The sequence below is a fragment of the Limulus polyphemus genome, unplaced genomic scaffold, assembly GCF_000517525.1.
Source record: "Limulus polyphemus unplaced genomic scaffold, Limulus_polyphemus-2.1.2 Scaffold3409, whole genome shotgun sequence".
Taxonomy (NCBI): Eukaryota; Metazoa; Arthropoda; class Merostomata; order Xiphosura; family Limulidae; genus Limulus; species Limulus polyphemus.
Genome location: NW_013669019.1, coordinates 88,495 through 98,541, shown reverse-complemented (window position 1 = coordinate 98,541; position 10,047 = coordinate 88,495).

Genomic DNA, 10,047 nt, shown 5'->3' with positions numbered 1-10,047 from the left:
ACAAGAACGTCCAATCTGAATCACTTGAAAAAAACACGGGGGTGCTTAACTTTTTTCCAGGTGTATATCTAGCTGCTACTGGCATAAATGATCAAAGTAAGTTTTCAAACTCTGCTTGCCTTTGGCATGAAAATTGCAGCATACCTTTTTATCATGTACATGTATAGAAAACATGTACAGTACTGTGAAAAAGTATTAGGACAAGAGAATATTTTGTCATTCTTTCCATAATATGGAGCTAATTCTTCCATGTCATTACAGAATGTAAATTTCAACCCTATGGTAATGCTTTACTGATCTCTGTTGACAATTCAATGAGCCAGGGTGAGAAATGCTTATCATTCTTTAGAATTCCTATATACTTGTACTAAGGGCATGTCATAAGGCTTGAATGAACATACTGATCAAATTTAGTATATGCTCAAAGAAATCATTTTAATAGCATTCCACAAACAAATCTTGATAAAAATGGTGTTTAACACTATGTATTAAGCTTTGTTGTCATGCTATGGCCCAAAAAGTGTAGAGAATTGTCAAAGAGCAGAGAGTTCGCATAACAGCTTTATGTGATGCTGATTGGACTCTCCAACAAATTGCTGCAGCCTTGAAATGCTCCCCAAACACTGTCAAGTCCACCCTAGATCATGAGACTGAGACAGGTAAATATGAAAACAGGAAAGGATGAGGCAGAACATCTAAACTCAGAAGGAATACTGCCATTTATCTCAAGCATGAGATAAACGACTACGTACCAAATGACAGAAAAGTGTCCAGATCTACAGTATCAAGAAGACTGAATGACAATTGAATATTTGGGCATGTAACAGTTATAAAACCTTTACTTCAATCTCCAAATATTGTCAAGAGACTGAAATTTGCTAAAAATACAAAAACTGAACTGCTGATGACTGGAAAAGGGTGTTATGGACAGATAAGTCCAAGTTTGAAATAGTTGGTTCACACTGTAGGTTGTATGTTTGGCAAAGGTGAAAGATACTTACCTCAGTGCATAGCACCTACCATGAAGCATGAGGGAGGCAGTGTGATGATTTGGGGGTGTTTCTCTGCTGAGGCAACAGGAGATATTTGCAAAATAGATGGAATAATGGACCAGCGCAAGTACTATCAGATACTGATCCATCATGGTATACCATATTATTGGTAAAGGATTTTACTACCAAGAAAATAATTACTCCAAACACTCATCCAACCTATGCAGAAATTACTTAGCTAAGAAAGAAGCTGCTAGAGTCATTCAAATGATGCAATGGCCCCCACAGACCCCCGATCTCAATCCAAATGAAAAAATCTGGTACTTGATTGATCAAAAACTTGACAAATCAAAAGTTACTTCCAAAGAAACTTTATGGGAGTGTGTCAGAGACATTTGGAGTAAAATCCTACTTTGATTAAATGTGTTGCAACAATGCCTGAAAGACTATCTGCAGTTATTAAAGCAAAAGAGGAACACAAAATGTTAACTGTTTGCTGAACTCAAACACTTCCACAGAGTTTCTGTTGTACTAAATATGAAGATTAATAAAATTTTGATGTTTCACCTGAGATTTACCTTCCATTGTTCTTTGAAAGTAGAATGAATTCAAATTTTTGGCTTTGTTTTAACACCTGTACCATACATCAACCAGCAAAAAAAACAAACTAGAGTGCAACCAAATGTGACTAAGACTGATATCATTCTTCAACACAATCAGTATGAATTTTATAAAGGGATTGCTGCTAGCATTAGAAGTCTACAGAAAGAAATTAAATAGTACATAATACAAGAAAAACGACTGTAAAAAAAAAGAAGAGGTTGAATCAACACTGTTGGATTGTAGCGAGAATAATGTGAATGTAGAGAAAATAAACGTGTAACAAAGCCTAGACCTTTTCATAAACAATCTTATGTCAAACCTTATATTTATTTTTAATTAAACACTGCAGGTAATTACAAAATATATTTTAATTATGTTTTTTTGAATTACTTTTGAAACATCTAAACTGTTTGATCACAAATTCTACCTACATTTCTCCATCCACTGTCACCTTCATGCAGCTACATGTACCACCTGTATGTACATACAAATGAACTAAGCTAAGACTGTATATGCTTTGCACATTGACCATCAATGGACAATCTTGACGTCCACAACACCAAAGGTGGTGTGTTTCGGGTTCAAATGCTATGATAATTCCACCACAAAAAAAGAATTGCTGTATGCAGAATGTGTGGAATGAAGATAGTTGATGAGCCTTTAACTACATCAAGTTTTGTTCCCCATTTAAAAACCCACCATGAAAAATAAGTTTTTTATATGTCTTTTCCTAATTTGGGGGATTTTTTATAAAACTAATTCAATACAAAAGTACAGTTTGATTTACGGTGTCTCTATTATAACTACAGCTGAACTACAAATGTTAACAAATTAAAATAGTTGTAGCTTTGTTAACTTTCATGTTATAAATGAACTTATTTTACAATCTATTGATTTGTATATTTTATTCCTATCAGATTCTCGAAGTACAGCAACATCAAATCAAAGATTATATCCATAGATGTCAGTAGTAGTCATAGCCCAATAACATCTTTCCTGAAAAAGCCAAGTTCCAGCCTACGATTCTTCCCATCCCCATCAAAGGACCATCACAGAGCCCATCATCACTGACCTTATCATCAATTGCAGGATGCCTATATCATTTGTCAAAAATGTTAATTTTCATCATTTTCTTGGGATATTAGATAGCAAGTACATGTGCAGGTCCACCACTGCATCCAGGATTGGAACCAGTGTAGCAGAGCAGCAGAAAACCATCTGAGCCAAACTTCTTCAGGCATCTGTTACAGTTGATATCTGGTCTGACAGGCAAATGAGGGGTTTCCTACATGTGACTGCCCACTCCATTGATGTGAAGCAGTCAACAGTCTGCCTACAATCAAATCTGCTAAGCTGCAATTGATTTAAGGGATCTCATGCTGGGGGGAAGATAAGTGAGGTGTTTGAAGCAGTGTGTGATGACTATGTTATCAAAAATAAACTGGACTACATCATAAGTGACACTGCAGCCAATATGAAATGGGAATTCACCATCTATTTTCTACAAGATGCAAACCCTAATGTCGTTGGAGCAAGTGACCATCTGGATGATGCTAGTATATGGGAACATCTCGAAGAAGAGGATTGGCTAGAAGTTGACACAATGCTCATTCGCAACTGTAGAAAACAACGCTTGTAATGCTTTGCCCATACATTGCAACTTGTAGTGTCTGATGGCCCGAGGGAAACAATAGCGATAGGCCTTGCTACATTAAAAGCTTCAAGACTAAGCAGACTGCTACATACAAGTTGTACTTTCAAGGAAGCATTCCAGAAAACAAGAGCATACCAGCTCTGGAGTATCGGGCACTGTGCGACCTGCTTGAAGAACAAAACTACAAAGAAGTATTACCAAGTCCACGCGAATGAAGCTAGCTGAAAAAGCTTTTTGAAATCCTTGAGCCCTTTCTTGATGCAACAAATTCATCTCCATGAGCTTTGTTGCCATGCATACTATCGTTGAACAACCACCTCCTTCGTATGACATAAAATCGTCAAGGCCGTTACCTCATTGTCTTAATCAGAATATTTCGAAGCTCATTGAAGAAAAGATTTCAAGGCATCTTTGTTGGCGTCAGCATGTTTGCATTTTCACAGGAAACAAATACACTCCCCTTTGGAGATCATCGGTACTTGACATCTGCACTGCTGGATCTTGCGTTCTCCACGATGTGCCTGGGTCGTGATGTCCTGATATTAGATGACGTTAAAGGTGAAGTGAGGAAATTTGTGGAAGGCAGATTGACAGCAGTTTTCATCTTGCATCATGTTACGTTTTTGCAGCTCTTGCATAACACCGTAAAATTAAACAATACCCGGTTGCCAAATTCCAATGCACTATATATATATGAGGAATATTCTGGAATATCTGAGGGTTTAAAAAAAAAAAGGAAAATTTTAACTTGAAAGAGAAGGAAGTGGTTCTTTTTCAGCAGCAATGAGCCCCTAAAGATATGTAGAAAAAAGTGAAAATGTTTTTAAATTATCCCATGAAAATATCTGGAAGAATGCCAAAGGTTCATTACAATATCAAAGTACTGTTAAAGCAGAAAATTTTGTTTGAAGCACAAACTAAGGTAATAAAAAAAAATTGTCACAATGTATTTATTGCTCCTATTTTTTCTTCCAAATTTTACATTACTTTTAGAACTGGTTGTTGCTAAGGCAAATAGTGTAATACAGACTTTGCTTAATACAAGCAGTGAGGAAGAGGATGGTCCACCAGTGAAGATTCCCCACCTATTTGCAGGGTACAACCAAAAAGTGATGGTAAGGCATCTGTGGCAACACAACTTTCCAGATACTTGGAGTTCTGCAATAGCTTCAATTCCAGCAATCCCAGTGCATGGCTTCAATTTTGTAGCATCAATAGAAACAACTTGGCTAAACTGTTTCCAGTTGCCATAAGGATTCGGGCTGTTCCTGCATCCAGTTCACCAGTAGGGTGCATCGACAGCCATGATGGCATCATGTGTACTTACCATGCTCAGCTGAGCAATAAGTTGTCAAGTTTGATATTTCTCAAATGCAACAATCTGTTTAGCTAAACTTACATGACTTTCATGAACAACAGTCTTTTTTTTTTTCTAGTTAGAATTATTAATCTTAATTAAGTTCTTTTTTGGGGGGGAGGGAGGGTTCTCATTTTCTTCTTTTGGGTACCTTATCAAGTATCAAGTTCACCAGTTGAGCATGTCCCCATTCTTGAATTCATTGAAGTGCAGTACAAAATTGTTAATTAATCTCAGTGCTTACTTGGTGATCTTTATTATTCTGAGAAACTCATCAGTCGGATTTGCTTTTATTTTTGAGATTGTCTTAAAAGGGATTGTTCTGTTAATTTCCAAAGAATTCCAGATTTGTAACTTTTGAAAAGCATAACCATTCATGGTTTATTTTTAGGATTTACAGGTCTTTAAAACAATGTGGTTGATTTGCATCCAAATGCCATTGTTGTACCCTTCCTTTAGAAGGAATAGTTTAAACTTAATTCATTTGATACAATGTATATTTTTAGGGGACTGTCTCCTTTTCTCTTTTATGGAGATAGTTGCTAGAAGGCTTTCTGGCCCTTTTGGCATTTTAAATGTTGATATTACATATTCAAACTTACCATATAAAAATCTGTAGCTCCAAAGAAAAAACATACGGGGCTGTTGATGGAAAAATCCTTTAGTCAAATAATAACTCCTTGACTAGTACTTTTAAAGAGAAAGCTGACAACACAGTGATGCTATATGTATCATTTAAATGATTTATTCTAATTTTTATTATATATATGAATATTTGGATGTACTAATAACAGCTTTTGCATTGATGCTTCTCTTTCTGGGAATGCAGGTTCAATAGGTTCCTTTTTCAAATTAGAGAATTGAGAAGCTTATGTTAAAACAATAGAGAAATTTGTAAAGTACTGAAATAACTTTATTAATATGTGTATGTCCAGTCTCGTGTATTTTTTCAGTTCAATAAAATAAAAGTTGTAACAGTAAATTGCAATCAATCACCTTCATAAATTTCAGCAACGTAGTTGTGCCTAACTGGGAATTTTACAGTACATACATGAGAAACTTGTATTTCCTGTTTACTTCACTTAGAGAAAATAACTTGTGTCTTGACTTGGTTACAACTCTGAAAAATACTGGCAACAAGTTCTAGAGTATATTATCTCAGTCATAAAGCTTCTATCACTCAGAGAAAGCAATGAAGTAGTTGGTTCTGTGCATAATTGCAATTACTTAGGAATACTACAGCTATTAGCCAAGTATGATAAGTTTCTTGCTGAACACATTCAAAAATATGCAAATAAGAGAAAAGGTCATGTTTCATACTTATACTCAACTGTTTTAACAAGTTCATAGAAATCCTACACCAAGAAGTTCTCACTACTATTATCCAAGAAATCAAAACATCCAAGTATTATTCAGTATCTGTTGATTCTACCCCAAACATATCCCTCACATGGATCAACTGACAATTACTTTTAGGTACATTCTAGATGATAGCTCTGTAGAGAGATTTTCCTCATTCATACCAATAAGCAATCACACAGGAGCAGAATTTGCTAGAGTTCTCAGTAAGTTCCTTGAAAAGAATGATATAAGAATTCAAGATTGCCGTGGCCAGTCTTACAACAACACATCCAATATGAGAGGCAAATATGTTAGCATGCAAGCCTTGATCAAAGAGCAGACTATGTTCCCTACTGTGCTCATTCACTCAATTTGGTTGCACAATGCACTGTGAACCAATATTCTGAAGCTTGTTTATTCTTTGCCTTTGTCCAGAAGCTTTGTGTGTTTTTCTTAGCTTCAACCCGCCTGTGGAAGCACCTACATGATGTGCTTGAAAAACTATATTTCTTCCAACAATAAAGAGGTTATCAGACACAAAGTGGAGCACCCATTCAGATACAATGTGAACCTTAAAAATGGGGTACAAAGCCACAATACAAATCCTTGCTTCCATTACAGATGATGACTCTGAAAAGTCTCAAGTGCACTTAGTCAAAAAGCCTTATGCTACAGTTAGGACAACCAGAAAGAGGTATAATGATGGAATTATGAAGCATTATTCTGGAGAGGTTTCACAAGACAAGTCCTTCATTACAAAACTCCCAAATGGATGTCAGTACAACTTCTCATCTGCAAAAATCTCTCAAGACGGCAATTGTGGAGGAATTACAAAATTCATTTCCTAAATATGAGGAAAAGGGTAAAAACTGTCAGGATATGAGACATACAAGATCAAGGAAAAAGAAGAGAAATATGTGATGGGAGAAAGGGGATGCTGAGGATAATACTTTTTCACCTTCTACTCAATATAAAGTTCAGAAATTCTTAACAATAATGGACAAACTGTCACTTGCACTAAATAAGAGAATAGTAGCATATGAAAATCTCAGTTGCAAATCTTAGCTTCAACAAAACTTAATTAGTCCATGCCTTCAGAGGACCTCTGCATTGCTACCAAAAAGCCGATTAGTATGTATCCTATGGACATGAAGAGTGGCACAGAGGAAGAAACTGTTCAATTTGCCACCCTCTACCAGAATCCAAGAGTATGCTGAGAATGATATGTGACCAACCTCAGAAATCAACTTTCTCAAATGTCCTGATAATCTAAAGGATGTACCTGTGCCTTAAGTCATGCAATTACTCAGGAAAAAAGATCATCTTTGATGCTAAAAAGGATAAAGAACATACTTCAATCAACAATGTGTCACAAAAGGCAAAATGCACTAGCAATTTTTTGCATACAAAATGATTTATTAGAATAGTTTAACACCAAACAGATCAAAAATGCCTTTGCTATAAAAAGAGCCAGGAAGACAGTAGTTTAACTAAATACAGATGACATGATCTGCTACTACTGCTGGGCATAATGTGTGAGTACCACGTGATCTAAGAGTGTGTGCATGAGTTGTTGAGTTTATGATTATGTGGTTTCTTTCTGTCTATATGCTTTGTTGTCCAAATGCAAGTCTTTATCTGTGTTAGAGCACCACTTTTCCTATTCAAGAAACATCTAATATTGTTCATTAATTTGTAGACGAGTCTTGCAAATATATGGATTTTATTTTTCCATTGTCTCTAGAAGTAAAACATATCTTGGAGGTTTAGTTGTTTTTCTTACCTTATTCTTCAGTCGCAATCATAATAGGTGCAGTAGAAAAATCTTGCACCAGGCCTTCTGACATTTAATCCACCCTAAGTAAATTGAATGGTCATACGAAAGTTTTGTGAGGTTAATTGTACTGTCTATACTGTTTTGAATTATGAAATCACATATCACCATAGGGATTTGAGCTGACTTGCATACTTCTATAAAATAAAAACGACACATGCAAAAGGTAGTTTAAAATAAAACCATAACTGTACCAATTCTGTTTTCCTCACTAGGAAAAGTAAGTAAAATTTATTATATTAATTACTTAACATTGCTCTTACTTAGATTTTGAAATTCACCTTTCAATTCATTTCCTTTTCATAAATTCTTGATATTCCAATTCACAATTCAGAATGTCAGAGGTAATTTACTTGAGCTGGAAAGAGTATTCATTCTGACATCCTATTACTGCTGTTTTACATCACAAAATAAGTGAGTTTAAACAGTATTCCATTTTTATCAAAACAAGTGCCAGGTTTTCAGTAGATAACAAATATATGGTCAATAAAATAACGTAACAATTAAAGAATAGTGGACATATTTTTTCTTTATGTTATGATACCATGCTCAAATGTCCTCAGTGGCATGAAAGTAAAGGTGACTAACAGAACAATGAAATGCTAATCTTAAAGTTTCTTTATCTGAAAGAATTTACAAATATGGAGCTTAAATTGATCATTGATTCTGTTGACTAGCTTGGGATAATATCTTATAATTGTGTCACTTTTTAACAATGGTTTACAACATATCATAAAAACTTCAGAGATAAAATAAGTTCACTGTTACTTCTGACAAAATCTGTATCTTACCTGATAACACCTAAAAACTGTTAAATATGAGATCATTACAGAGATAAGTTTTACAAAATAAATATTCAAGATACAAGTATAACACATTTAATTTGACACTAATGAACAATTTTAGAAGTTCTAAGAATGATATGACATCTATGTTTTTGTAATAATGGGGATTGATACAGGATTTCACAAAAAGAAAGTATAAAATATATAAAAAAGATCTATCATTGTATCCTCAAAAGTACATGAAACTTGTATCTTTCTGAAAAATTATAATCATCATAATTTCCAAAGCTACCAATATTGATGTATTTGCAGTTGTGGCATCAGAAAAACTGAAATTTTGATGTTTATTTGAGTGAGGTTACTTATTTGGGATTGAGAAAACTACAGTCAACACTGAAATTTTGTTAATATTACTTTACAGTGGAAATGCACCAGAAGTAGAGCATTGCAAAATCCTGTATATTTCTCCCCCCCCCCAAAAATAATAATAATAAAAAAAGGCACTCAGTAAAATACATTATATTTGTTTTAATTAGGTCTAGAAAAAAAAACTTTGTTTCCTATTACATGCTGAAAAAAATAGGTATGTAGGTAGGAGGGGTATTTTTTTAAATGTAGATACATATTTTATTTTAAATGCAATTGTAATATATCAGATTGTACTAGATGCTAAGCATTATCAGAAAAAGTATTATTTAGACATATGGTCAATTCAGAACTAAAATTAAAAATAGTGATCTCTTTAGGTTAGTTAAGGTTAGATTAGGTAAAATAAGTAATAATAATAATATAATAAACATTTTTCACAAGGAACACACATGAGCAGCTCAGAGTAGCTTGTGAAAAATGTAATTCGATAACGTAATGTGAGCTGGATGTGCCTCAAGTGATTTACAGCTTATAATAGTGCAAAAAGTAGTTAGACATGGATCATAGGGCAATAATACAATATCATTTAAGTATAAATAGATGTATACTGTTACAAGTTTAAAGCTACTTATGATAAACAAATGTAGTTTCACACTACAATTTGAAGTCATTCTAAAAAGAAAAAAAGGTAATTCAGATTTTTTTTTGCTGGTTATGAAGTAAGTAAAATTGACCAACTTTGTATAGAAATAGGGTGGAGAAAATAAATAGATAAGATATATAGTTTTACTGTAAAAAAAAACGTTTGAAATGTATTTAGGAGGTTTCAGAGGTTATGCAAATGACATTTGAGATTTTCGAGATGAAGAAAAGTATTTTTAATCTTAACATGAAAATCACTGCACTCAGACTAGTAAAAAAAAGACAAAAAAGACTCAATATATTCATGGACAAATCTTTAGTAAAAATACTTCATTAAACATATCTGATTTTTTATATATAAAAGACTTATAAAGTTTACTGAATGTGCCAAATTTTGTGAAGATACACATTCTATATTAAAAGACAGTACTATTGAAACTATAACAAGTACAAAGTAGTCACGTGTTGGG